At 41.8% G+C, this 26,920-nt stretch overlaps 1 protein-coding gene across 1 annotated transcript in view; it reads left to right on the top strand.

Moving 5' to 3' along the window:
- Positions 1-26,920, top strand: part of RAB27A (RAB27A, member RAS oncogene family) — a 72,581-nt gene that overhangs the window by 1,412 nt on the left and 44,249 nt on the right. Inside the window, exon 2 of the mRNA XM_021693823.2 lies at positions 15,245-15,365. The gene's annotated coding sequence lies outside the window, so the exon portion shown is untranslated. The remainder of the gene's footprint in view (positions 1-15,244; positions 15,366-26,920) is intronic.

The following is a 26,920-nucleotide window of genomic DNA, read 5'->3' as shown; positions in this document are numbered from 1 at the left end:
TTTCTTTCTTTCTTTCTTTCTTTCTTTCTTTCTTTCTTTCTTTCTTTCTTTCTTTTCTTTCTTTCTTTCCTTTCTTTCTTTCCTTTTCTCCCTTTCTCCCTGAACTTGTGAGGATTTATTTCTAGACCTTTAATTCTACTCCATTGATCTATTTGTCTATCCTTATGCTAGTATCATAGTCTTTATTATTGTAGTTATGTAGTAGGATTTGAGCATGGGAAGTGTGAGTCTTCCCATTTTGCTCTTCTTTTTTTGAAATTGTTCTGGCTATTCTGGGTCTCTTGAATTTTCATATGAAATTTAAGATCAGTTTCTCCATTTCTTTTGCTTTGGTTTTAGAGCAGATGTAAGGGTTTTGAAGTAGGCAATAATCTCTAGGAACCAGATTCTTGATTTCTCCCTTCCAAATCTGCTTTTCACTTAGTCTTTTACATCTCAGTTAATAACAATTTTACTCTTCTAGATTCTCAGAGTAAACACTCTGGAGTGACCCCTGATTCTTCTCTTTTTCTTATTCCCACATCTAATTCTTTAGCAAATCTCATTGGTTCTACTTTGAGAAAATATGATAAATATAGGATAAAAACCATTTCTCACCATTTCCACTGCTTCTGCCAAGATCCTGTCATTTCTGTCACTGCAGAAATTACTGCAAATGTCCCCTACAGGGCCACCCTGCTTCTACCCTCACCACTCTACGGTCTGTTGTCCACACAGCAGCCAGAGGTCATTATGCCACTCACCTCTCTGTTCACAACCTCTGGTAGCTCTTTATCTCAGAAGAAAAGCAAAGTCCTCATTGTGGCTACAAGCCCCTTAGGTGGTGTGTGGCTTCATCTTCCATTGTTCTCCCCTTGCCCACTCCACTTCACCCACACCCTAAGACCTTTGCATTTGCTCTTTCCTCTTTCTGGAATGCTCTTTCTTCGAAAGTCTGCATGGCTTTCTCACTCATTTCATCCAAGTCAAAAGTCATTTCTTTAGAGAGGCTTTCTTGAACCATCCCATCTAAAATAGCATCCCTCACCCCACCCATCATTTTTTGCCCCCTAACCTTGCCTTATTTTTCTTTTCTTTAGAGTATCTATAGCAGTAACTGTCATTACATACACACACACACACACACACACACACTCTCTCACACACTGTCTCACACACACACACTCTCTCTCTCACACACACACACACACACTATTGTCTCCCACTGGTAGAATAGGCTTCATGAAGGTCGGGAATTTCACTATGGTGTGCATAGTGCCTAGAATGGTTTCTGGCACGTAGTAAGCTCTAAAAAATATGTGTTGAAAGAATGAAAAGGGAACGAGAGACTGAGAAATGAGGATCATCTACTGTTGCTTTTTCTCTGTTCCTTCATACTTCTAAGAGAAGCAGTGTCCGTAGTTACACTAACATCTCCTATGTCTGTCCTGTTCTATCCTCTTATGCCCGCAAGACAATGGTTTTAGCCTCCTTGGAAAGGGAAGGGCTTTGGGTTCTTCCCACAGTGGCAGTGGGGGGCCTCTCCACTGTTGCCTGGGCAGACTGTGTGGGGGCACTTGGCTCCTGCTTCCAGTGACACCGCTTCTTGTGCTGAATTCAAATTCAAGAAAATGGAAATTCCTTTCTTGATGAATATTTTGCACTACAGTGAATTAATCTTTCTCTGGCTTCTAACTGAAGTTTCACTCCCGACATACATTTGGCATTTAATTACATAGCTACTGTAGACTGTCAACTGTTTATGTATATGTTGTCTTCTGTGTCTTATGGCTAGATTGTAATATCCTGGAGACAGAGCATGACTTTAGCTCACTTTCTGAGTCTTATGGTGCAAGGTATCTTGGATAAAAGGAATGTTCGGTAAACTCTTGCTGAATGTACCAATAAGTTAATGAATAAGCCTGGATTTATTTTTATCATTGGAAACTTCTAGTCCATACCTTTCATTTTTCTTAGCCAACAGCTGTAAATATCTTGTTTTAGTCCACCTTATTTTGCTGCTTCTGATAGAGCAGTATTGGCTGCAGTTGAGTAGGATTTCCTGCTGCCCTTTCTCAGCGAGAATTGAATTAATCAGCCTAGAGAGTATGGTAATTGATCTTGTAAGTTATTTAAAAATTGAAACTACCTTCCATTATTATTTAAACTTATCTTGGAATGTGCCCTATCTGAATCTTCACTGCAAAATATGGAAACGGATTATTTTTACATATCTAGGGGATATATACAAATATATATTTTCCCTAATGAATTATACATTTGAAACCTCCTGAAAAACAAAACAGAGCTTGCATATTTAAAGTCTGAGCCCCTAACTAACTAGATGGGAGGAATCCTTTCATAATGTGAATGTCCATCAGATTATCACAAAGTACACTTTCAATACCTTGCAATTTTAAAAGTCAATTATACCTCAATAAAGCTAAAATTAAAAAATAGTGTGAGCCCCAAAGAAACAAGATTGTGTTGCCATTATCAAAACAAGGGTGACTTCCGAAGAGAGTAATTTTTCCCTTTCATGGCTTTTGCTTTTTATGCCTTGTGCAGTTTTTGCTAGAACCACATTTATTCCCCCGTTTCTTGGTCAGGAAGTTTAAGTTTATGATCTGGTTTCCCTTAAGCTGATTACCTTGGGAGCAGACATGAGCCTCCCCTGAGTTGGAGGAAGAGATAAAGGGTTTGTAATTAACGTTATGTCTGGAGGGTGAGATGGGGAGCAGGGAGCATCCAGCTCATTCGGCCTCCTGTCTGCTCAGGCAGCAGGGAAGGCACACCACATTCTTTTTTTTGTATGAGTGAGGTCTACTAACACGCACATTTTATTTACTGTTAACTAAAATTTGATGCCTCGTTTACTCAAGAGGAAGGTTGACAGTTATTTTTCCACTTATTTGTTTATTGCCTCTTTATATGTTACTCTTGAGAAGGCCTTCCATTTAGTGCCCCAGCCACCTTAGAACTACCCACATGTATGGAATCAGACTTTTGATTCTTAAAATCGAACTTTTAATGTGGGGTTGGAGATAGGGTGCTAGATTTAGCAAGTGAAAAAAAAAAAGAAATTTGCACTTTGGATAAACAATGAATAACTTCTTACTAGAAGTATGTTCCATAAATACTTATACTAAGAAACGATTTGTTGTTTATATGAAATGCAAATGTAACTGGGCATCTTGTATTTATTTATTTTTAAGATTTTATTTATTTGACAGAGAGAGACCGCGAGAGAGGGAACACAAGCAGGGGGAGCAGGAGAGGGAGAAGCAGGCTTCCCACAGAGCAAGGAGCCCGATGTAGGGCTCGATCCCAGGACGCTGGGATCATGACCTGAGCCGAAGGCAGACGCTTAACGACTGAGCCACCCAGGCGCCCCTGGGCATCTTGTATTTAATCTGGCAACTCTAGTCTGATAAACCCATTTATGAATAGGAAATGAATTGATCATGATAATGTCCAAAGAATGACTGAGCTATGGCTTATTTTGGTGACCGCACATGTGTCTATCTTAAGGACAGAGAGGGGGTGCCTGGTTGGCTCAGTCTGTGGAGCATATGACTGGTGATCTTGGGGTTGTAGGTTTGAGCCCCACATTGGGTGTAGAGATTACTTAAAAAATAAAATAAAATCTTTAAGGACAGAGAGGACTTATAAACTCAAGGAGTATAAGAAGGGGAAGGAAGTTGAAGAAAATTTAGTTTTATTTTAGTCTTTTGTAGGTTAGGAAATTCACATCCACAGACTTTAAGTCACTTTGTCAGATCATAGAGTTAGTGGCAGAGCCAGGACTGGAACTCCCGGCACAGTGGTTGTCTGTCACGTAATGTCTTCCTATAAGATTATAAGATATATATATATATATATATATGTTTTCATGTTGACCCTTAATCACTTTTTAAAAAAAATTCCAGTATAGTTAACATGCATAGTTTCAGGTGTACAAGATAGTGATTCAGCAGTTCCCACCCTAAATCCCTTCTGTTGTCACCATCCTAGGATCACTCCCTTATCACACTGTCCTTCCAGTCCCCCAGATCCAGTGGCAGGCAAAGACACTCTCATGAGACACCCTTGACTTTTCTCGGAGAGCCTCCTGACTGTCAAAAGCCACCATTTGGTTGCATTCCCTGTGACGATGCCAGAAAGTCTGCTCTTCAACGTGTTTTTATTCCTTTTGAGGTCTTGTTAATATTTCTGTTCCTTTTAGGCTTTTATTATAAGATGCTTTGATTACAGTGCACTTACTGAGAGTAATTCCCCAACAACCAAGTATTGTCTTATTGACAGCCTGCTTGCTTTGTGGCCTACTCCTGTGAAACTGCTCATTGCCTTGCATTGTGGTACAACAAATATGAAAGATATATGGGAAGGATAAATAGATTGCACAGATAGAGGTGACTTGTCCTGAAGAGACGTGTTCTTATAAATGCCGAGTTATTTTATTATTATCTTAAAATTATTCGTGCTTATTTAAGAAAGCAGCCTTGAAAATGAACATGCTTCCTGTGTCACTAGACTACTGTATTTCAGAGCCACTAATCTTGTTTTTTCATAGGTTCGTTGATTAATTCATATAAAGCCTTACCAGCTGCCAGGTCAAAGCATAATAATAAAATCGGTTGCCAAGAGACTGAAAAATCTGTTCATTCTTATTAACCACAGTTCATCTATCCTACCCTGATGCCACCACATGGGTGGCTGGTCAAGTCTTATCTGGGTATGACTGGTTACTTATCTCCTGTATATTCATATCATTAAAAACAAAGACAGGGTCTCAGTCAACTAACTAAACCTTATGATAAGGTATTTTTATTCTTGTTATACTAGCCCTAAGATGGGGCGGGGGATAAGACATAGAAATAGGTCATGACTTCAGTGTTCGTTTGAGATACCCAAGAATTGTAAAATATAATCTATGGTGGTGGTCAGGATTTCTTTGTTTCTTACAAAGCGTGATTGATTTTCATAATGAATCTCACCATTGCAAGGGAGTGACCCCAAGAATGAGTAAAAAGGTCTAGCAGCCCTTGAAAAGATAAGGTATTATTCTAGTTAGATACTGGAGACCAGATGTGGCCAAACAAGCTGCTGGCTGTTCCTAACTGGGCTTCCATTGTCAGGGGCAAGGTCAAGCTTTGCCCTGCTTTGCTTTGGCACAGAAAGCCATGGAGTGGGTTGTGATGCTTCCTCAGGGAGTGACTCACCCTTGTGTTCTGGAGCTCCTGCTTGAATGTGGGGGAGCCCATGTAGCTGGGACATAGTAGGATGGCTTTTAGTCTGTAATATTGCTGATAATTAACTATGTGATATTGCACCAGAGGTTCTCAGTTAGGGCTGATTTTGACGCCCTCCGCCCCGGGGACATTTGGCAATGTCTGGAGACAGTTCTGGTTGTCACAACTGAGGAGTTACTACTGGCATTTCATGGATAGAGGTGCAGGATGGCCCCTCATGACAAAGGATTACCCTGCCCAAAATGTTAATGGTGCCAAGGCTGAAAAACCCTGCATTAGACAAATCACTGAATCTCCCTGGCCTGCATTTTTCTGAGTTACACATTCTCTCCATCATGTAAAGTTCACTAAGCCTGAGTCCACCACTGTTGTCTTTCTCACTTCTCTCTTACCCTGATTCTAAGTCATTAAATGTGGAATAGGGTCCAGGTGTGGATATTGATGGGCAGTCGGGACTGAGCACCCCTGCCCTCGGGGATCACATGGAGTAGGTCTTGTGAGGGTGCCAGGTGGACCATCTGAGAGGAATGGACCCTGTGGTGACAGCCTGTCTGTAGGCATTCGGCCATGTGATTCAGCATTAAGTGGAAGCCTGCCAGAAACCCACAGAGAGAAAAAAAAAAAAAAAGAAACCCACAGAGAACATTGTGACTGAAGGTTTGGTCTCTAAATTCCTCAGAGCCCTGTGCTCTCAGCACTTATGCGTGATGAGCTCTCAGCTCACCAGAGTGTCCACGCCCCAGATTTCCAGCCAGAAACCATACCCTTGTGCCAGGGGTGCCTTGGACAGCAGAGTTTCCCAAGGAAATATTAAGATGGACAATTTCTTGATGAACACCTGATTTTCTGCTTAACTAGAGCCTCTCTGAAAGATTTAAAAGTCAACAATAAAAACGCCTTACACTAAGTTGTCAGCCCATTTTGCCCCCCAGGTAAGGAAACCTCATTTACTATGCTTAGAGCATCATGTAATTTAAGTGCTGGTAGGCCCTAGAAACCAGGTAGCTCAGCCTCCCCTCCACCTCAGAGGTTCAGAGCTGTGCTCAAGGCCACATGGCTAACTGATGACAGAGAAGGTTCTAAAAGACAGGTCTGTCTGCTGGTTCTTCACTGTGTTCTTTCCATGTCCCTATGCTGGTATTTCTTGATCGTAACCAGGTATAAACACGGGCAAGACAAAATTGTGTTGTTTTGTTGTTTAAAGGAAATGACTTTCAGATGGAACTTTAACAACCAGTGTCTCTTCCTTGACCCTTCTGAAGTATCACAGGAAGTGAAACAAGTATATTATGCTTTTAAGCTAAGTTAAAGCCATCCAGAAATAACTGAGTCCTTGCCATGGCTATGTGCCAGCCACCATCATTTCTTCCCTATATTGCTGCTTTTCTGGTCCCGTTCTTGCCCCCTCCCCCTGCCCCTGCCACAGCCCATGCCTCACACAAAGCCAGTGAAATTTAAAAGTAAATCAGATCACATCCTTCTTCTGCTTTAAATTCCTCTGCCGTTTCCCACTGCAGTTGGTGTAAGATTCAGATGTTCTGATCGTGGTCTGTAGATGTCTCCATGATCTGGGCTCTGCTGGCCTCCATGGCCTCAGCTCGTCCCTGTGCCTTCATCTCCAGACTCATCTCCTTCCTTTCTGTTCCTTGGAGGTGCCAAGCTCATTCCTTCCTCAGAGCCTTTGCGCTTGCCCTTACCTCTTCCTCAATGTGTTTTTCTCTAGATCCTCACCTGGCTGGCTGCTTGCATCATTCAGATTTAATTTCAAATATCATTCCTTCAAGGAAGGAGGGATGGGGTGGCTGGGTGATAGACACTGGGGAGGGTATGTGCTATGGTGAGTGCTGTGAATTGTGCAAGACTGTTGAATCACAGATCTGTACCTCTGAAACAAATAATACATTATATGTTAAGGAAAAAAAAAAAGATAGCAGGAGGGGAAGAATGAAGAGGGGGAAATCGGAGGGGGAGATGAACCATGAGAGATGATGGACTCTGAAAAACAAACTGAGGGTCCTAGAGGGGAGGGGGGTGGGAGGATGGGTTAGCCTGGTGATGGGTATTAAAGAGGGCACGTTCTGCATGGAGCACTGGGTGTTATGCACAAACAATGAATCATGGAACACTACATCTAAAACTAATGAGGTAATGTATGGTGATTAACATAACAATAAAAAATTTAAAAAAAAGAAGTGGGTGATGACTTTCACCCTGATGACTCTGTTGAAAGTAGCCTCTGGTCACTCACTATCCTATTATTATTGTGTTGTTGTCTTCACAGTACTTACTACCATTTGAAATTATTTTATCCTTATGTTCACTTATTTATTGTCTCTCTCTTCCTGCTAAAATGTTCTCTCCATGAGGGCAGGAGCTTTGTCTGTTTTGTGAAGTGCTATGTGTTTAACCCATAGAATCATACCTGGCACATGACAGATGGTAAGATAATAATGAATGAATGACGGGGTGCCTGGGTGGCTCGGTTGATTAAGTGTCTGCCTTTGGCTCAGGTCATGGTCTGGGGTGCTGGGATCGAGCCCTGCATCGGGCTCCCTGCTCAGCGCGGGGTCTGCTTCTCCCTCTGCCCCTCACCCCACTCATGCTCTCTCTCTCAAATAAATAAATAAATAAAATCTTAAAAAAAATAATGAATGAATGACAAAGTAAATGAGCAGTTGGTGATAGAGAAGATTGCTTTACAGATTTAGTGCTATGTAATTCCTGTTTTCTCTTACATGTTGGACTTTATTTTTTAAACTCAAATCAGAATGCTAGTTTATTGATACGTGAGAAGTGGAACTGTTAAGCAGACTAGATTTTTTTCTTTGAGGACTAATGCACTTGCTTCCTGTAGTAAAACTCCATGGGGAGCACATATAAAAGAAGACAGGTACTTGGTAAGCACAGACTCAGGGCACAGGGACTTAGAAATCAAAAAGATCCGAGAGCTACCGTGTGCTGGAAAAGGCCTGAAAGATCACCCTGGTAATGGTTCCTCATAACTGGCTGTCTGTGAAAATCACACGGAGAGATTTATTAAAACATACCCACACAAAGCCACACATTTTCCAGTCTCTCCTGTGGAGATTCTAATTTGTTCGTTTGCAGCCAGGCCTGGGGAATCCATGTTTTCTTTGAAATGCTGCCAAAATGATGGATGGTGCACAACCAGCTTTGGGAACCAGTGACAGCCCACCCCTGTTTCCAGATAAGTAAACTGAGGCTCAGAGAGCTCAAGTGCCTCACTCAGGGTGACACATAGGGTGAGCAGGGAGATGGCACTCAAATCTCCCAGCTTCCTCTCTGCACTGTTCACAGAACATGACCACAAAGCTTCTCAAGGGCAGAGGCAGGACCACCTCGGAAATTGCTGGTTTATTACTTTTTTCTTTATTTACACAAAACTAACCAGTCTGCTGTCAAACAGGAAATGCATACAGCCTAGTTTTCCTTTTTTATTACAAAGTGTCAGATCAATTAGATTTTAGATTCTGGGGCTGCAGAGTGACGATCAGTGTGGTTCTGGGGCCAACACCATCAGCACCATCTGGAACTTGTTAGAAATGCAGATTCTCAGCCCAGCAGTACTGAATCTGAAACTCTGGAGGTATGGCCCACAGTCTGTATTTTAAAGCCATCCAGAAGATTCTGATGCACACTCAAGTTTGAGAACCACTGTCTATGGCTGCATTTTGCAATTCAACCATTGGTTAAAGCCGCTGGCCTCGGCCTTTTAGTTCGTGACTCATTAACATCAAGGCCTCAAGTTAAGCTAGCCGTCTGCTTTCTTTGGTGACATTTAATCAAAACAGGGCCTAATGTAATCAATCTTCATTAGAATGCCATACACGAGGAAGGAGGGGGAGGGATTACTACTTATTGAGCATGTGCTGTGTGTGAGGAACCATGTTTGAGGCTATTACTTATTTAATTCTCACCACCATCCTGCTAGGTGGGTATAGTATCCTTATTTTACGGATTTGGAATAGGAGGCTGGTAGAGGTTAAACATGGTCTTCTCTATGGGTCCTTTGACCAACTATAGTTGTATGTTTTGCTATCTGTTGTCTCCCTAGAACAGCTGCTCTCAAACCTTCTTATGGATAACCGGGAATCCCCTGGGAAGCTTGTTATACATGCACATCTCTCTCAGAGATCCTAATTCAGAAGACTGGTTGGAACCCAGGACTTTGGATTTTCATTAGGTACTCCAGGTGCTTCTGCTGCCAGTGGGCACCCGACCATACTTGGAGGAATCCTATCCAGCTCCACTCACAGTGGTTAGACCAGGTGTTCCTCAAGGTTTTGATGAGGTTCTGTGGTTCTCCAGTGTCTTGTGTGTTCACAGGCCTTGGGCACTGGGTGGGGATGTCGGCAGAACAAATATGAGCATGGGAGGAGGGAGCTTGGGAGCATGTATAAAAGTAGTCTCATATTTCTGCTCTCTGCTGCCTCTTAGAGGGCCATGTTTTGGCTTTGAGTAACTTGATTCTTTCTGATATCTATCGCAAATTGTGCAACTTTTCTTATAGCAACTTCACCCTTGTGTTGGTGGGATGCACGGTTGTGAGCAATTTCCCCCAGGCTGTAATTAATATCTATCGAATTCTGAGTTGCTTCGGCTTTTGAGGTCAGAAATGGGATTTCATCTGTTTGATGATAACATAGATACTTATTTTTTAGGGAAAGATTTGGCATATTTTAATGAATGAGTTGTCAATCCATTAGGAGATGGAATGATTTGGTTCCATTATGAAAGAAAAAAGTAAGATGCAAATTGAAAAAGAATGTCCAGGATGCTGCCCGATGTCCTTCTTTGTGAGGTGGCATACTGATTGGTCCATAGGTTTGCAAGCAGCTACTGACAAATACCGCAGGTCTCCCATAGCATAAAAAAGATGCATGTGTCAAAAGATGGCGAGAACCTCCCAGGCCTTCGCCCAGTGGAGAAGTCAGCAATGTGGGAATATTAAATATCTTTAATATGTCTTAGTCCCTGAAATAAAATTGTGTAAGGCAAGGGCAGAAGGAAATTCACAAAAGCACACATTTCGGTCTCCTGAGATCCACTGTGCATAAGGCAAATTATTTTTGCCAGGAAGAAAATAACCAAGTTACAGGGTAAGTATCTAAGAATAATTTCTTTGGCCACTGCTATTAGAGTTGACCATAACAGTGTGTAACTAGTACAGTAGCTGGGGCTACCACTTGAGTGCTTACTATGTGTCAGGAAGTATACAAACATTCTCTCATTTAATCCTCAACAGACTTTCAAAGTAGATATTATCCTTTACTTTACAGATGATGAAACAAGCTTAGGAGGATTAGGTAATTTTTGCAGGGCTGGGACTGAGGTTTCCAGGGATGAGAGACTGTCAGTTCTAGGGGTGCCTGGGTGGCTCAGTCATTAAGTGTCTGCCTTCTGCTCAGCTCATGGTCCCGGGTACCCTGGATCGAGCCCAACATCGGGTTCCCCGCTCAGTGGGGAGTCTGCTTCTTCCTCTGCCCCTTCCCCCCTCACTTGTGCTCTGTCTCTATCTCTCTCTCTCAAATAAACAAATAAAATCATTAAAAAAAAAAAGGACTGTCAGTGCTAAAACTAAGACAGTCCTGAGTAAACTGGGATGGTTGGTTACCCTGAGTGTCACCCAGCCCGCTGACCCACAGTTGATAGTTAAGAAGTAAGCCCAAAGGGTTCTGAGTAGTCAGACAGATGGTTCATGTATGGAAACTTGCTGATCTGCCTCACGGAGACTTTCAGAACATTCCTCGGCACCCCCTTTCCTCCATTTTACATGCAGTTCTAATAAGCCTGATTATTTGGTTTCCAGGTGCCTTGTCAATGAGAAACTGAACATTGGAAGGGGAAGTGGTTATTGTAGAAAGGCACACCGATTACCATGGTGAGGGACGTCTGGCTGAAGGTGGGAGCAAGGAGAATGAAATATGAATGAATAAAAGATGGAGTCATTACAGTAGTCAGGAGGTGTTTATTATAGTGGCAAACATCCCTTAATAAAAATAGCCGTTATTGAACACTATGTGCTGAACACTACTTTAAGCACTTCTAGGAATCACATAATTCAATTCTTACAAAATAATCCTATTATCCCTGTTCCACAGATGAGGAAACTAGGGCACAGAGAGGTTAAGTAACTTGCTGAAGATCACACAGCCAGTGAGTGGTAAAGCTGAGATTCAAAGTCTCCAGAGCCCAGATCCTCAACATCCTGCTTCACTGTAGGTCCTAGATGCTGAGGAGGTAGCACAACAAGTTAGTGATGTTTATTGTGATGTCCTGAATCATCCAAGAAAAAAAAAATTAAAGCATGGACATTACATTTTACAGTAGCCACCCCCTTATCCACAGGGAATGTGTTCCAAAGTCCCCAGTGGATGCCTGAAACCGTGGATAGTACTAAATCCTATATATACTATGTTTTTTCCTATACATACATACCTATGGTAAAGTTTAATTTATAAATTAGGTACAGTAAGAGAATAACAACAATAACTACTAATAGAATAATTATAACAATATACTGAATGAAAGTTATGTGAATATGGTGTCTCTCTCAAAATATCTTATTGTGCTATTCTCGTCCTTCTTGTGATGATGTGAGATGATAAAATAACTATGTGATGAGTTGAAGTGATGTGATGATGTAAGCTTTGTGATGTAGCCTTAGGCAACTATTAGCCTTCTGATGAATCGTCAGGGATCATGAGCTTCTGGACCACTACTGACCCCCGGTACATGAAGCATCAGGAAGGAAAACCATGGATGGGGTGGGGGGTGTACTAGTGTATTTTGTAGGAATTAATTAAAAAAAATTTTTTTTAAAGATTTTGTTTATTTATTTGAGAGAGAGAGAATGAGAGAGAGCACATGAGAGTGGGGAGGGTCCGAGAGAGAAGCAGACTCCCTGCCGAGCAGGGAGCCCGATGAGGGACTCGATCCTGGGACTCCAGGATCATGACCTGAGCCGAAGGCAGTCGCTTAACCAACTGAGCCACCCAGGCGCCCAATTTTTAAAATTTTTTATCAAAGTTCTACATGGACATAGTGCTACAGGCCTGTTACAGAAAGCCATCAGTCCCCTCCCCCAGCTCATTTCCTGCTCTGCAGAGACAACTGCTTTCAATTCTTGTAATTAGGTGACTCTTGCTAGTAGTTTCATTCCTTGTCTCTAAATGACATACTCGATATTTCTATAGTCAATTTTTAGTTTTAAGCATTATTTAAATGCCTATGCCTAGACACTTTACCATGGAAGAAGAGAATTTTAATTCATTTCCCCACCCACCATACCACACGTGTATGCCATTTCCGTCCCCTACTCTCAAGTTTTGTCATAGGTTTAGTTAGATCAGTACGTCCTGGGTTTGTTGTTTTCTTCTTTAGGTCTTCCCTCCGGGGCTGGGTGGATTCTCCAGAGAGCATTTGAACCACCTGCCTGTGGAGAATGCCTGCGTTCTGGAAGTTCCAGCCTGTGCGCGAGGGTGGAGGTATCTCAGTATTTAGAGGATTAGGATCTAAGCAGACTTCCACTATTTTTAGCCTTGACTTTACCCTCCTCTCCCCTCTAGGAGTGTTTGGGTGCTCTGAATGCCTGAGCCTTTCTGCAGATTCTGTGATGAGTTGATTTTTGGCTGTCCCTAGTGGCAGGTAGAGTCATCTTTCCCAGGTCTGCTCATCAGTTACCTCTTGTCCATTTACTTTCTAGCTTCCACATTTTGTTGCTGTTGTTTCCACTCACTTTCTCTTTGTCCTTGTGAGTTCATACCTAAAACAACAACAACAACAACAAAAACCTCTTTTTACTGTTACATTAGTGAGATTTGAGGAGGTAGCAGAACTAAGGTGTGTGTTTGGTGCACCATCTTTATCCTAAAGTTGGAAAGACATTTTAGAAAGCTTTCAATGTGGAGGGGTCAAAAAAAGTTTTTGTCGCTCTAATGGGAAGACCACTAGTTCTATGAAAAATGAAGTTTTACTTCTACCTGCTACTCAAAGTGTAGTTCTAGGACTAGGACCATCCATCCGTAGTACCTGGGCTTCACGTGGGCCCCATCCAAACTTATTGAATCAGAATTAGCATTTTATCAAAATCCCTAGGAGAGTCCTAAGCATGCTGAAGATTGAGACGTGCTAATATGAAGTACTTTACTCAACTCCTACTGTAATTAGGATAAGCGAATTTTAATGAACTTTAATCTGGGATTTAAAAATCTTGGTATATTCCCTTACTAAATTATTCTCCAAATTCTAGAGGTTGCTGTGAGATAATATAGAGGCGTATGTAAGTTTCATGAAAATGCATCCTCTCTCCCTTTATAAACCATGTCTGTCCATTTGAGTCAACATCAGATGTGAACCAAAAATTCCATGTCATTTGCCATGAGAGATTTCAGACTGGTTATGTTCAGGCTTTTTTTAGCTGCCCACAGTTCTTGAGGTTGGTGATAGGATTTTATAGATTGGATAGGCTGAGTTTTCAGTCACACATCAAGCTGCCAAAGTTAGAGGGTGGCTTCCCTTAGAGGCAAAGGAAAGATTAATTAGTTTAAGCCCAGCCTCTGTCCCAGTGACTGGTATATGCTCAGCAAGTGATTGTGGGATGAGCGAGCCAAAGATACAATTCCTGTCTTCAAGATATTCACCAACCAACACAAATTGGATGTCACCATACAGGGTTGACCAGCTCTAGGAAAGAGTAAGCACAGAGAAGGGGCATTTAACTTAGCATTACTGGCAGAAGGAGCCGAAGGGCTACGTGATTTGATGAACCTCACTTGGTGCGTTTAGGGCAGGGGCTCTCAGTTTAGTGTGTATTAGAATCACTTGGTGGGCTTGTTAAAACACAGACCCTGTGGCCATCCTGACAATTCCTGATTCAGTACACCTGGGGTGGGCCCAAGAATGTGCATTTCTAACCCATGTCCTGGGTGATGCTGATGATACTGATTTCACATTTTGAAAACCACTGGTTTTAGAGAATTATAAATAGTTCTTGTGGCTGGAGTCAGTGGGCAGGGAATAGTAGGTGATCCTGAAGGCAGAAGTCTAAGGAGTAGGGAGTTCATTATGGAGTTTGTGGGGAGTCGGGTTTTACAGAGGAGAATGATGAACACCCATCTGCAGTTTGGAAAGATCATTTTGGTGTGGTGAGGAGGACGGATCGGTAGCAGGGCCAGGCTGGAGGCCGGAAAACTAATTAAGTGGATGATCATAGCCGTCCAGATGACAAATTAAAAAAACTTGGAGGAGGAAAGATCCCTAGAACTTGGTGGCCTGTTGGAAGTGGGCGGGGAAGAGGGGAAAGAGTCATATCGGACCATCAGATTTCTGGCTGGGTGGGTGTCGGGATTGTGTTATTCAAGACATAGGAAGAGAGGGGGTCTGAAGCAGGGTCTGGAAAGAAGAACAAAGGAGGTAAGTCAGGGCAGGACATGTTGAATTTGAAATGGCAGCAGGAAATCTGGGTGGTCCTCCCAGTAGACAGTTTTCTTTCTGGGTCTGGAGGCCAGGAGAGGTCTGGTAAGTCACCTAGCCCCAGCCCTTCTGCCACTTTCATTTGATCTCCTGTGTTGTTTGTTTGGATCAGGCATTGCATTTGTGAAGAAACACTATTGGTATAACCCTTAAGGGCCTGGAGAATGCAATACTTTTAAAGATTCTTTCTCAAGAAAAAAAAATATTCTATTCTTTTGATTGGGGGAAAAGAAAGAGTTGGAATACCAGTCTTCTAACACCAGAAGAGGTTAATACAGCCGCCTTCTGTCTGAGAGGCCAGGGGAATTGGGTTGTAGTAAGCTTGAAAGGAGCAAAATCACTTGACTGGTCTTCAGGCCATATGACGAACAGCTGAGACTAATTAGTGGGATTGTGGGTTTTTACAGAGATGCCTGATTTTGAAAGTTGATGGAGTGGACTGCTTTTCAAAAGATTCTTTTGAAAAACGTTTATAAGCAGGCAATTCTGACTTTAACATTTCTCTTTGTATTACATAGACAAAAAGTAACCTTTTTGAAGAGGACATGTGATTGGACGTTGTCTCATTGTTGAAGTGTTGGCAGCAACGTTTCTAAAGTTTTAGAAAAACAACCAACGACTTACACTCTCTCCTTCAAGGTATGGTTTTGTGTTAATATATATGTATGTTTTTTTTTGTAGAGGTTTCGAATTCCGCCATGCTAATTTTCATGTACTTAGAATATATGCAATTTAACATAAAATACCACTGCACATGTTAACTTTGTTTTTTTTTCTTTATTTAAACCAAAGACTAAGACACCTGCTAAATTTCTGGGGTGTATTTTGAAAATTGCTTTTTCATTTACCGTCGAGTGGGTATGAATACTGACTGCATTTTTCCTTAACTTTAACAAAGTAACATAAGATGTTTTTTTATTTAAATTCAATTAGCCAACTTATAGTACATCATTAGTTTCAGATAGTATGTTGAATAAGAGAGCTGATTAAGGAATTAAATTGCTCTAAAAGTTTTGTTCATCCTCTGATGATTTCACAAAAATTCAAGCTTATTGGGATTTTGTTTTTAATATTGTTAATAGCTTTAATGGAGAAAAGCTGCATCTAAGTATGTGTTTTACTATAAGGTGTGTTCTATGAATTAAATTTGCCCCCAGAGAATTGTTAATTTTGTTAGGTTTGGCCGTAGTATTGTGATTATGTAAGGAAAGGTCCGTATATTTTATAGATGCTTAGTGATAGCACGCAGGAGTGGAAGATCTGGGGGTTGGGTCTCCTGGGGTCTGATGTTCTTTATACATTTCTCTCTCCTTCCGGATCTGTGCTGGTTGGCCAGGTCTGCCGTGATAAAGCGTTACTAACTGGGTGACCTCGGTTGGCCAGGTCTGCCGTGATAAAGCGTTACTAACTAGGTGACCTCAACAGCAGACAGGTGTTGCAGGGTCGGTTCCTTCTGAGGACTGTGAGGAAGAATCTGTTCCAAGCCCCAATCCTTGGCTTGCAGACAGCCGAGTCTCCCGGTGTCTCATCTTCTAGTCTTCCCACTATGCGTGTCCTTCCGTGTAGAAGGAGTTTGGATGCAGATGCGCAGGTCATGCAGCAGATTAGTGTCGGAGTCGAGGCAGTGTCCTGATTTCCACTCCGGGGTGCTGACCAATTCCTCGTTTTGTTTTCTTTGGTGCGAGTTCAGGTTTTTCTCCTAGGAGTGAATCCAGAGCCCCGATGATCAGAAATCACAATGGAAGAAAGCCTTAATTAAAAGTTGACTTTCTCTGTCTAGATTCTTGGATTATAAAAAAAAAAAAAAAGTTTTGAAAAAAAAGGTGTTGTGGGGAGGAATGTTCATTCATGAGGGCATCGTATCCATAGAATGTCCAGGTTGGGTTTAATACATTCCAAGGGAGTTTATCCTCATCTTGGTTGCCTTCTCTGTCTCTTACGACTTTCTCCTTGTCCTTTGCAGACACAGTGTTCAGTGACCCAGCAGCCATTAGAATACAAAAACATGATTTTTTTTTTTTTTCTTTTTACTTGCCACTGCTGCCCACAAGACAGGAACTGTGGCAGCCAATGCTGAGGAAGCCTTGCGGCCAGCAGGATGGCACCATAGCAACCCAGACCTGCGCCTGTGAGCAGGTCCCGGAACCCAGGCTGCCTCCGCCCGCTCTTCCAGTTTCCGCCCTCCCGAGACCCTCAGCACCCGAGTGCTCAAAGAGGAAATGCTCACCACTTCCCTCTGCTTCTGTTATCTCCTTTTAGGATTAAAGCCATCTTTCCTTTCTTCTGCCCTCTGCACTTGGTCGATTTATAGCTAGAGCTCAAGGCAGAGCATACCTCATAGCAGATGAGTCACGTAAAGCCCATTAAAAACAAAAGCTGATTTTCGCAGAAGCCATAACTCATTTGTACCGTCTTTGCAAGAGGACGTCTTCCTGCTTGCTTCTGTGCTCCTGGTGTTGCTGCAGTAGGGCTAGGCGCCTGCCCTCTCGGCACCGGCGGTTCTGTGGGGCTTTGAGGGTCGGGAGGTGAAGAGTGAGATCAGAGTGCTGCTCAAGAGAGAAGTTTGCATCACTCATGATTCTCTGGAGGCTGGAGCCACTCTGCTCAAACACAGATACAGCTCATCCTTCCAAGAACTGAGAGCATCAGTTTGTTTGTTTGTTTTCTCCATTTCACACTCTGTTGGGTTTCTCTTCTCCCTGCTGTTTGTTGTCTGAGCAGGGAACCTTTAGCTATGAATGCTAGATTCATCACTCGGCAAATATTGAATGGATCCCCTGTTTTCACAAGAAGGAGAAAGTCCAGATGGCTTTACCCTGGCACCTCTGTGCTTTGGTGACTATGGACTGTTGTTTAAAAAGTCTCCTCCTGGTGTCCTTCTATCCTGGTGTCCTGCTGTCCTCCTCCAGGCCTCTTCATTCTCAATGGTCATCCTATCTCTCCCATGGCCTCAGGAAATCAATTATGTTCATAACTCTAAAATCTATATTGTTAACACTGATTTTTTTTTTTGAACCTTAGCCCTGTTTTCCAAATGCCAGTTAAACACCAACTCCCTGGATGTCCAACATGTCTAAGGGACACTTAATTGATCGTGTCTAGTACACTGTAGCATTGTAGTAGTGTGGGTTCAGATGTTGGCTCTACAGTTGACTGAGTGACCTTGGAAAAGTTATTTAGCCTGTGTATCAATCTTCTCATCTGAAAATTAGAGTCCTTATAGGATTGTTATGAGGATTAAATGAGTTGTTACTTTATTTATTTTTAAAGATTTATTTAGAGAGAGAGAGAGCACATATGCAGGAGGGAGGGAGAGGGAGAGAGAATCCCAAGCAGACTCCATGCTGAGCATGGAGCCTGATGTGGGTCTCCATCTCACGACCCTGAGATCATGACCTGAGTCGTTTAACCGACTGTGCCACCCAGGTGCCTCTAAATGAGTTGGTATTTTAAAGGACTTAGAGAAGCACTCAGTAAGTGTTGGTTATAATAATCGTCATCTCAAGTCACCTTCTCCTGTCTTCATTAATGGTAATAGCATTCATTCCTTTACCAAACCAAAAGTTTTGGTTATCTTTAACTTCTATACTAGTCAGTTAAGAAGTTGTACTGATTTTTCTACCTCCTAAATATATCTTGAATTATTCCTTTCCTCTTCTTTCCCACTGTCACCGACCCAAGTCAAATCACCACCTCCCCCATCCCCTTCTGACCCTCTGTTGTGTATTCCCAGTCTCCATGGAGCTGCCAGAAAGATCTGTCTAAGGCACACACCTGGTGTTCCCCTCTTTCATGAAAGTCTGCAGTGGCTTTCCATTGCCCAGAGGATAACATGGACTTTTTTTTTTTTTTTTTTTACAGATTTTATTTATTTATTTGACAGAGACGCAGTGAGAGGGAGAGAGAGAGAGAGAGAGAGAGCGTGTGCACAAGCAGGGGGAGTGGGAGAGGGAGAAGCAGGCTTCCCGCTAAGCGGGGACCCTGATGGGGGGCTCAATCCCAGGACCCTGGGTTCATGACCTGAGCCGAAGGCAGATGCTTAACAACTGAGCCACCCAGGCGCCCCCATGGACTTTTTATTTATGTTACAGAGGAGTCCTTTCAGGCCTCGGTTGCAGAGTCTCTCCCACCTTTATAGCCTCTGCCTGGACACATCCTCACCTATGCCCATGCACTGCTTTAGCCATCCTCTGCTGAGGCCCCCTAAGTTCACCATACCCTTCTCCCTCCTATACCTCTCCACTCCACGCCCACCCTCCCAGACCAGACACGTGGTCCCTTCTCAAGGCTGGAAGCCTTGTCTGGGTTTTGTACTTTGAATGCCAGGCAGCCCTTACCTAATTCCATCAACAGTTATTTATACCTTTCAGGTTAGCATCAAAGATCATTTTGTTGATAGTTTCTGTTATCTTTAAAGGATGATGCTTATTTGATCTGAAGTCCTTTGTCACATCATTTTGTGAGCCGGGTGACTTTTTTTGTTTTTTTTGAAGATTTTATTTATTTGAGAGAGAGAGAGAATGAGCGAGAGAGCACACGAGATGGGGGAGGGTCAGAGGGAGAAGCAGACTCCCCACTGAGCGGGGACCCTGATGCGGGACTCGATCCAGGGACTCCAGGATCATGACCTGAGCCGAAGGCAGTCGCTTAACCAACTGAGCCACCCAGGCACCCTAGCCTGGTGATTTTTGTCCATTCCCATGTATCACTTATCCCTTGATATGCCGATTTTAGTCCTTGACTCAGATGCTCTTCTGTGAAGTTTTCCTGATTCCCCCGCCAGGCATATTGGGTGCCTCCTCTTCCTTCTAACCCTCTCAGCCCCAGCCCTCCCACCTGCCCAGCATTGTGTGCATATTTGTTGCAGTTCTTGTTTTACTGTTCATTTCCACAGAGGGTGCTTCTATTAGGCTGTTGCTCTTCCAGAGCTATGTTCTCAGCGTTTCACATAGTAATGAGTGCAAGGCATGTTCTCGAAGCTTCTTTGTTAAATGCATGATGTTTTAACTGATGTGCTTATAGGCTGGTGCCTGAATTTAATCATCATAACTATGCTCTCCCTCCTCAGTGACTTCAAGCTTTGCTGGTGTGTCTTTTGATCGTTGGCATAGGCCAGTCTACTTACCAAACTTTATTTGAGATTATTAACACCTTTGGGGTTGGTATTTGTATGTCATTTTGCATTTAATTTTAGTTAGGGACATTTGGTGTAGGTTTCTTGAGACGTACTTCCATATCCCTCCCAGGTGATACTACCCTTCCTGACATCCCCCCAGGCTGTAGAATTTTTGTCACTTTGCATTTGTCAGTCAAGCCAAGTTTATTTTCCTCTAAAACAACTTAAAGGTTCTGTTTAAACTAGCTCAAAAATCTATTTTTTAAGTCTTTAATAGTTATTGTTTAAAAACTAAAAGTGATTAAAGGTTTTTAGAAATCACAAAATGAAAATGTGCTTTTTTTTTTTTATGCTCTTATAAAACTTATAGCCACTGCTTGATGGAGGTGCGAAAGCGATATGCATCCAGTTGAAACTGCACTTTGAATATTGAATTTTGATCTTTTTCCAGTCTAGCAATATGGTAGGATACTCTCTTGTGATGCTGGGTAGCCAGAGTGAACCTCAGCTCCCTGTCGGACCCATGATCACGAGGGTAAACAACCCTTACACTTAAAACCATTCTGTACCCAGACAATCACTCTTTTTCACTTTCAGAACAGTATTGAATCAATTACCTGAGAAAGTCAATACTTGATTATAAAATAGGCTTTGTGTTAGATGATTTTGTCCAGCTCTAGGATAATGTGAGTATTCTGAACACTTTTAAGATGACCTAGGCTAAGCTTTGAGGTTCAGTAGATTAGGTGTATTAAGTGCATTTTTGACTTAAGATATTTTAATTTATGATGCGTTTATCAGGACATAACCCCGTTGTAAGTTGAGCAAGACCTGTAGAGTGAAGTCATAGTAATTAAAGCCTTGTGACATTGTCCCAGGGATAGTAAAAATGACCAGGAACAAAAGAGAGAGCCCTGAAACAGATTTGCCCGTATGTAGTGAATCACTAGGGAAAGGATAATTTTTTTCAGTGAATGGTTCTAGGACAATTAGATATCCTTCAGGGAAAAATAATGAAATTGGATCCCTACATGCACCTTAAAAAATTTCCAATGGATTAAAGACTTGAATGTGAAAGGCAACACGTTTAGGAAAATAATATAGAAGAGTATCTTTATCGCTTTAGGTAAAGAAGGATTTCTTTTGCTACTTGAAGATTAAGAGCCATTAAAAAAGTGAAAAGATGCAAATATCTGCTTCCTGTTTGTAATTCAGTATCTGTAACTGACAAAGGACTAGTATCTGGAATTTATGAAGAACTGCTCCATGTCCATAAGAAAAAGATAACACAATAGAAAAGTAGAGAAAGGGCATGAATGTGTTTCCATAAGAAGAAATTGAATGGCCAACAAATTAAATACGCTCAACTACATTAGCAATCAGAGAAATGCTAATTTAGATCACAATGTATTACCATTTTGGGAAGTCTGACAACAAACACCAGATCTTGGTAAAAGTGTGAAGCTGGCGGTGTAAAACAACTATATTGGTCAACTATTTGGCATTATCTTGTATTATTGAGCAGGTACATACATACCTATGCTCCAGGAATTTCACTCTTTGGTACTTATCCTAGCACAGAGCTTCCTCTTTCGTATGCCCTGAATTGGTTTAGGTGGGCTGAGATACTGAACCCCTCTTCCCCCAGGGTGGGTGGGTAGGCTCTGGCATTGTTGGAGCCTCCAAATCTGTTGCCTTTGATCATGAGCATTTGCTCCAGCTTATCATACAAATAGCAGGAAAAAGGTTAGGAAGCAATTTTCTAGAGAAACTTGCTAGCATACATCAAGAGACATGCACATGCATATTTATAGCATTTTTGTTTTAAATGAGAATAAAAACATGGGGGTACCTGCTTTAGTTCTGCTAATTCTCCTCTGAAAACCCACAGGCATTAAGTAATTAGAGAAGGGTTTTGGCAAGTCATTTCTTAATATTAGTGCTAAAAGTGGTAATTCTTTCAAGCCAAGAAAGAGAGGCAGAGAAAGAGGCTGAATGAAAATGGTATTTCTCCTGGTCATTACGTGTTTCCATCAACAATGCACTTGGATGGGAGGCATATGATGATGGGCAAGGGTCTGAGTTTTGAAGCTGAGTGGATGCCTTAATGTCAGCTCCCCAAAGGAGAGAATGCTGTGGAGGCAAAGTGACATCCAGCTGTCTTCCTGACATTTCCCTTTTACTCATTGCCAGATAAAGTACCTTACAAAAGAGGAATGCAAACAAAATTTTGTCAGAACAGCAGGGACTGCCCACTATGTCCCATGTAATTTAGAGTTTGGCTGAGAATCCCTGCTGCGATCCTCAGTCTTGTGTGTTCCCTCTTCTGTGGTGGATACAGTCATGGCCTTCTTTTTTGACCTTTCACCATTGGCCCTCCTGCCTCTATCCCAAGGACAGAGATAAATGTGGGGCCATAGGGAATGGAGGTGGTTTTCAGGCATTTCTCTGTGTTGTGTCTTTGCTGACCCCTTAACGCTCCACCTGTTCTAATCCAATCTCGTCATCTTTCCCCTCCAAAAACCTGATGCCCACCATGAAAACCTTATGTCCACTCCAACTTTTTCCCTTCCCCCACTTCAATGGCCTGTTTCTGTCTGCAACACCACTTTGCTGTCTGGTCACTCAGTTTCATTTTTTTAAAGATTTTATTTATTTATGAGAGAGTGAGTGAGTGAATGAGCGAGTGTGGGGAGAAGCAGAAGGAAAGGGAAAGCAGACTCTGAGTTGATGCAGAGCCCAGTGTGGGGCCAGATCTCAGGACCCTGAGATCATGACCTGAGCCGAAACCAAAAGTTGGATGCTTAACCAACTGAGCCACCCAGGTGCCCCACCCAGTTCCAATTTTTTGAAGCTTGTTGTCTTTGCTGCTTTCTCTTCCACCCACTGTGGTACCACATTCTATTATTTTTAAAATTAACATCTACTGGATTCCTTTCACATCATTCCCACTGCTGGTGCCCTTGTCTAGGCTCTCATCTTTAAGGTGTGAGAGGTGATACAAGGGATAACTGCCACCATGACCCCATTTAATTTCTCATGATTAAGCCCTGGACTCTGAACCTAGAATCAGAAAATAGAATGTTTTCTAGGAAAGAGACAATGGAGTTGAAACCTCTTATTTCATGTTTGAGGAAACAAGCCTGGAGAGGGATAGTGACCTGTGGTGGGCTGCACACAGAGAGTAGCAGAGCCGGAACCAGAAACCCACACACACTGATGGGCTAGTCATCCAGCCTTCTTCAGCGTGCCGTGTTACCTTATAAGCATTCCTTCGAATTTATAGTTACTTGTCTTATGTCTCTCTAAGTTTTTAGGCGAAGAATTATTTCTTAGTCATATTTGTAGCCTTTGAAGTAGTTGATAGGGCTTCTCAATATTTGTTAAACTGATGTCGAAACATGCCCATGCACCAAACGTGCTTTTTTTCTCTTTCTTTCCTATTCCTGACCACCTTGCTAAATCCTTCTTGGGTTGGAAGGTATTCAGCTCAGGCTCTGGCTCCTTCTTGAAGGCTTGGTCAGATAGTTCCTTCTTTCTGACCTCCCAGAGTCTATTTGTCTTATAAAACCACCATCTTACTGGTACCCGGCAGTTTGTAGTTTATAAAATGCATTCACATAATGGATTCCTTAGTCCCTCCGTTAGCCTTGCTAGATAAATACTCCCCCATTGAGGAAACAGACTGGGAGAGGTTATGTGACTTGCCGTAGGTCAAGTCGTAAGTAAAAGAGTGCAGGTCTTCTGCCTTCAAGCCCTTTGCACTTTTGATGTCCTATGCTGGGTGGTCTACGTGGCATACTAGGCATTTTTGTTTCCTGATTATCTTATTTGTCCTTTTTGAAAATTAGTTCATTTTGTTTCATCATCCCAGTTACCAGGTTATCGAGGGGAGCGGCTGGGTCACGTATTTCTTTCATGCCGTTCATAGTTGCTAGCATAGCACTGGGCAACATGTAAGTTGCTTATCAAATACTGTCGAGTTGAACACAAATTTAATTTACCAAAAAAGAGCAGCTATCAGTGGAGCCCCAAGAGACTTTTTTGGGTCACTCCTCAATGAAATCAGCAATGAACAGAGGGAACCAGAGGAAGGAAGAGGCTGTTAGAGAAAGCCAGATGGTAAACACAATTGGCAGTTGAGTGACAGTCTGGTGATGAGGGGTGGTGGACAAGCAATACACAAGAAGACAGTCTTCAGGAAATGTGCAAGTTTACTGGAGAGTTGAGACATGTTTGTGGGAACAGAGAGGAGTACTTAGAAGTAGCATAATACTCCTACCAGTTAAGCAAGATAAAGCACGCATACCTAGTGAGAAAAGGCTGGTTAAAAGAATATCCAGAATAGGATGTGGCTTATGAAGACAGGTTTCCGGGGTGGGAGTGGAGTAGGTAGAGGATCATTTGGCTTAGTTTGTGGTTATTCTATTAATTACTGAGGCTGTGAGAAAAGGAACATAAATAGGTAAGGATGTTTCCTTTGAAACAACTTCCCTTCCTTTTTCCCTACTGTGGCAATCAATAGGGCCTCACCCCTGAGCCCTGGTGTCAGAAGTGCAGGGAACCCAAATAATTACGCATGTTATCTGTACATGGAGATGTGTTGTGATGATCAGATCCGTGGATGTTTCTGGGACTGCCTCATTACACATATTCTTATGGATTTGCCCCATAAGTTAGTGAGATGCTTTAGAAATTTCATTACTCTGACAACTATATTTCCAAACTATATTTCCTTTTCCTGAAAGGATCACAAAAATCCTCTGACCGTGTGCCCCAGATTTTGGTTTGGAAAATCACGCTGCATCTCCTGAGTTCTTAAACCTTTTGCATCTGGACAAAATGAAAAACTCTTCTACTAGAATGGATATGAAAAATGTCCAGTTTTCTAATAGTAGAAGCCTACACGTGTTATTTTATGAACTTCTGTCTCCTGCAGAGAACATAAGATTAAGTCCTTTTAGATTAGTAGTAATAGAGCTTTAGTATCTGTTCCTTCCTGTGTCAAAGTGTTCACCGTTTAGAATTATTTTGCAGGAGCTGAAGGAATGTGTATCTTTACTACTTAGAAGCACCAGCAATTAAGGGAAATTATTTCAAATTAAAAATTGTAATTTCTATGCAGTGGAATCTGAAATGTGAATCTGTAAAACCTTTTCTGGGACATTCATATATGAATTTTTGAGATGATTTCTCCTTAAAAATTGATTAATATCTTTGGGGTCTCTTGTTAGAAGATTTAATTTATTTTTAATGCTTGTTAGCTATATGACAATTGTATTTTTATGTGATATGCAAATATATATGGGAAAGTTCTAATTTAAAAAGGATACCATTGACAACATTGTTTTTTGTCCGTTTTGTTTTGTTTTGTTTTATGGAAAAACAATTCCCAAGGTCAAAACACTCAACTTACAAACTTCTACAATCAGACTTGTTGGTATGTGGAAGTTAACTTTATATTTTAAAAAGTGGACTTATTAAAACATGTTTATAGAATTGTGAGATTGATTTTTCATGTGTGATTTATAAAACCTTTTCTTACTACTTTACAGTCACCTCTCCTATATATAGAGTCTCATTTCATCCTCAATAAAAAATTTAATATCACTTGTTTCTTTAATGTCCTCCAACCACTCAGACAAAATGGCTGAAGTCGTTGCTTATCAATTTCTTATAAATTCATGGATTCTTATATCCTCACGGTGTTCTGTCATGTGCTTCATGCTCCTCTTGTCTGTAATTTTCTTTACCCTCTTAGCTTGTTCTCTTGCTGTCAAAATTTTTATTTTGTGTTAGTAAATCTATATTCAGGTTTCCTTATCCACTCCTTTTAAAACAAGGCTTTCTTGATTCTTTCTGAATGACTGTCATGCCCACTCACTTTAGACCCTAGATACTTAGACTCTTGCTTTAAAATATCATTCAGGAAACAGGAGCTTGGTTCTCATAGGTGCCCTCATCTCAGGCGTGGCTAATGACAAAGACAGGTATGGCTTTGGGGAACCAAATGCTAACCTGGACGCTTGGCTTTCCATCTGCTCAGCATAGGAGGAGGAAACTTAGTGAAGGAACCTGGATGGAACAATTAGGGAGCCTCTGAATTTCAGGGGAGAGCAAGTGGATGAAAAAAATTGTCCCGACTTAGAAGGTAAGAGAATCTCTCTGGTTTTTGATAAAGCAACAACTGCTAAGGGCCTTTTCTAGGTATTGCTCCATGCTGGCTGTAACGAGCTAAAAGGTTTCTCCAGTCTTTATGACTAGGTGTTCTCCTGAATTTCTGGAACACTCTCCCACAATCCATAAGCCACTTCTCCCCTTTTTGATCTATGCCTTACCTTGTTGGTGTTTGACTTTGATGTGACTTTGACCAACTGTCCGGGAACCTCCATTTGTTTTTAACCCTTTGTGTCTGGAATTGGTTCTGTGTCACCGTCACACAAGGCTGCCTGCTCTGGTAGGGAACACCAGAGTTTGCTCTTTTCCTATTTTCCCCAAGCCCCTTCCTGCTTCCTTGGAACTCCCTAATAGTTTTAAGTAGCAGTGATTGCGTATAAAAGCATTCCTCATGACATAGCCATTAGCTGGAACAAGGGGTTCTGTGGATAAAATATAATACTAGCAATTTCTCCTGAATTCATAGAAAAAAAATCAGGTTAGTGGAGAGAATTTTCAGTTTTTCTCCTGTCAGTATTAAAATCTTTGTACCTCTTTATGCTATTCTGGTTATAGTTTAGTATGAAGTGGCTTTGGACATAGCACAAAATAATATATCCTCAGTTATTTTAAGTATGCTATATCGTTTCATTCTGTTCTTCAAAACATATCTTGACTTTTGAGGGTTCCACCCCAAGTATAGCTTCTTGAGTCTATTGAGACTAATCTGGATATGTTTTCTGATGGCCTCAATGTGTCTGTTTAGACCCTTTAGGATAGGATCACCAATGCAGCTGGTTATAAACATCCTTCCACCAGTTTCCATTTTCAAGGACACTGGTTCCTGTCCCAAGGGTGTGTGTGTGTTTTTTTGGGGGGGTGGGGGGCGGGTGCTGCCTCTTGGTTCACTTCTGGCCAGTTT

This window comes from Neomonachus schauinslandi, chromosome 9, assembly GCF_002201575.2.
Source record: "Neomonachus schauinslandi chromosome 9, ASM220157v2, whole genome shotgun sequence".
Taxonomy (NCBI): domain Eukaryota; kingdom Metazoa; phylum Chordata; class Mammalia; order Carnivora; family Phocidae; genus Neomonachus; species Neomonachus schauinslandi.
Note: the sequence above shows the minus strand (reverse complement) of the source record. Positions and strands in the feature narration are given on the sequence as shown.